Source organism: Colius striatus, chromosome Z (assembly GCF_028858725.1).
Source record: "Colius striatus isolate bColStr4 chromosome Z, bColStr4.1.hap1, whole genome shotgun sequence".
Taxonomy (NCBI): domain Eukaryota; kingdom Metazoa; phylum Chordata; class Aves; order Coliiformes; family Coliidae; genus Colius; species Colius striatus.
The window spans coordinates 54,997,192-55,000,447 of NC_084790.1; positions in this window are offsets into that span (position 1 = coordinate 54,997,192).

A 3,256-nucleotide genomic window follows, 5' to 3' on the forward strand; every position below is an offset into this window, starting at 1 on the left:
AACTTTAATTACGTTATTGAAAAATAATACATAAACTCCTTAGTTCTGAAGGTAACACTGCTTTCATCTTACCCTTCGTTGCTGATAGCTCTTGCTGGTGTTGATAACTCTGCAGCTCTTTAGCTTGGAGGAGAATGAGGAGTGATCTTATTAATGCTTACAAATATGTAAAGGGCGGATGTCAGGAGGATGGAGCCAGTCTGTTCTCAGTGATGTCCAATGATAGGACAAGGGGCAATGGGTACAAGCTGGAACTTAAGAGGTTCCAAAGAAATACAAGGAAGGATTTCTTCACTGGGTTGTTGAATCTTCTTCTCCAGGAACATTCAAAATTCACCTGGACAAGTTCCTATGTGACCTACTCTAGGTGGTCCTTCTCTGGCAGGGGAGTTGGACTAGATGATCTTTAGAGGTCCCTTCCAACCCTTAAGGTTCTGTGATTCTTCCAGTGATGGGAATAGGTTGGAGGGCTGAGGCCATACTCCACAGCAAAACTTACATCTTTCTAAACCCTCCAGAGAAACGTCAGCTAACTTAGCCTAGCATTAATGCAGTGCTTTTCCTAATCAATTTGGTAAGCCAAAAGAGTTATCCACTGAGATAATTCCTTACAAGAAAATAAGTCACAGATGTAAGGCCCATCATTTCTCTCTGTAACAAAGGCTAAAGCTGTGCTATGAGGAAGACAATCATCTGTGTATGAGATGAATATATGTCTAAGTTACATGACTATTTCTTTCCAATAAATAATTATATCACACACAAACACACTCCTTCACTTCCCTATAGTCTTACTGAACGAGGTGCTTAAGAAGTATGATAGCATAAAGTACATGACTCATTGTGGAACTAAGCCTATATGGAAAGAAATTCTGAGATCCTATGACTCAATCATATATAAAAAATAGAGGCTGAGATATTCTCAGGGGATATCCTAATGTTACTTTAATCTTGAGAGAAGTACGATTCAAACTACTTCAAATGTATGATAAAACAAGACTTTTCATGTAAATCTCCCTAACTGATCTAAGACTTATGATATTATGCTTACCTCTTCAATTTCATGTGGAAATTTCATATGTAACTAGAAGCATATTATACATCACAATACAAAGACATGAAAGTTACTAAGGAAAAAATGCTTAAGTAAATCTTTTGGCATACTCTTCATCAAGCTTGTTTTGCTTATTAAATCAAATAAGATCAACTACCTTTTACATTTTATGTATTTGATATGATACACAACAGCTTTCTGAAAGTTTTCTCATGAATGTTAAAGAATTGATTCAGTTTCAGGACTTAACTGTTGAGCTATGAAAGAACACATTTTGAAAATATTAATTGCCATAAATGAAAAATATTAAGTAATTTGAAGAGTGGATCTGAACTTTTTAAGAGTAAATAAAATTGTTCAAGAAATTAAAGCCTTCTCAGATAAGAAATCGCAGTCCCTTCACATCTGAATATAAGACATTTCACAAGCCATGTGTTCCTGATGTTTTTTTTAAGTTCCTAATGACCCTTAAATAGTTTTTAACAAGAAGAATTAATCTAATACTTATTCTAAATAAACCCCAAGTTATTTAAAAGGTATTTGGAGTAGTAGTTTCACTAAAACAGAGTGGATTTTAGTGCATTGTTTTCCCTGTACGAGAAGAATCTGTCTACAAAAGAAAGGTATAAGAACATCAAATCTTTTCTTCTCTGAGTGTTTGCTTTTATGTTGGAGAGGGAGATTATCAGTTATATTATGACAATGCAAATTCACAGCCTGAAGGTCAGAATGAGTCTGTGTAAGTCTCGTTTAGCAAATACCTTTGTACTAAGAAACAAGAAAAATCTCATGATCAGAGAAACACTTGCTCCTAATACTGGAGACATGGACCCATATGGGTGGGGAGTAGGAGACATCTTTCTTAAATTGCCAGAACTCCCAGGATAGTTTCTCCACAGTGGAGACACGGGGCTATACAGAGGAATAAAGACTTCCTTCGTATTGCTGTAGTTGGCTTACTTCTTCCTCGTTTCCCCCTTTTCTTCTTTCCAGAACATGACTGCCAATGAGTTGGCATAAGATGGTGATCCACTTCATAGGAACTTTCACCACATGAGATGTGTGCACTGGACTTCATCTGGTTCAATAGGTAACTGCACATTATATGGATCATTATAAATAATTTCCAGCATAGTTAACTCCCTCAGATATTGGATGCCTATCTCTGTGGTGGTCCACTTGCCTGGGTGACATATACTATCTTCCTCAAAGGAGTACCTTTCCTTAACATCTAGCAGAAGTCACTTCCAAAGGCTGAGTGCTTGTGTCCTTCTTCCAATGGCTTTCTCAACGCCTCCTTCCCTAGAAAGGGAGTCCAGCTGTCTGACTTCCCTAGCCTTCAGTTCCAGGCTACTGGCGCCATTATCCCAGCATTGGAGTAGCCAGGTAACAGTATGATCCCCTGGATGATGGCTGAAGTCCTTTTGCATATCTTGCAGCTCACCCAGGGCCAGGGATCTCAGTCATGACTGCTGCCTCTTCATCTTCCTCTCATCATGGTCCTACTTCCACTTCTTCCTTCTCCTCCTTTGTAGACTGAGTTTCTTCCCTTTCTAAACAAATTGAGTTTCATATCCAACATTTTTTCCTCTGTATAGGGGAAACAGATACTGGTGTTATAGAAGGTATCAAAATTCAAGTAATTGTATCAAATAGTTATTTTTAAGTAAAATTCATAAGTAAGTTAGCATAACTAAACAAAACTAGGCCTCCTTGGTGAAGTCACTCCCAAAATGAAGAACATGCATGCGAAATCAGGCACAATGAAAATAATAGTGATAATGAGGGAGATTGTTTAAATCCATGCACCTGCACGCCATAAAACATCTAAGAACAATATTGGGAGTGATTGTTATAATAACCATTAGGCTGTTTTCTGTCCTGAATCCACATAACTTTCTGGTCAAGAGCACCACATAATATACTGGTCCAGAACACCAAATAATCAATAGCTTAAATCAGTTAGTTGGCCAAGTAATTTTGAAATATATATGAGTATGTATAACTTGTGTAATAAGGGACCAATTGATAAGAGTGATGTAATGTGTAAAAGTAACAAATAATCAATCAAGGTAAAGGGCAAATGTAATGAATAAGTGGGCTTTTATGCATAGTAAAAAGAACAAAAGAATGCTGGGTACAAATATCTGTTAATTTTGATGCTTTGTTAATTTTGATATATCAAGGGATGGTGACTCTATC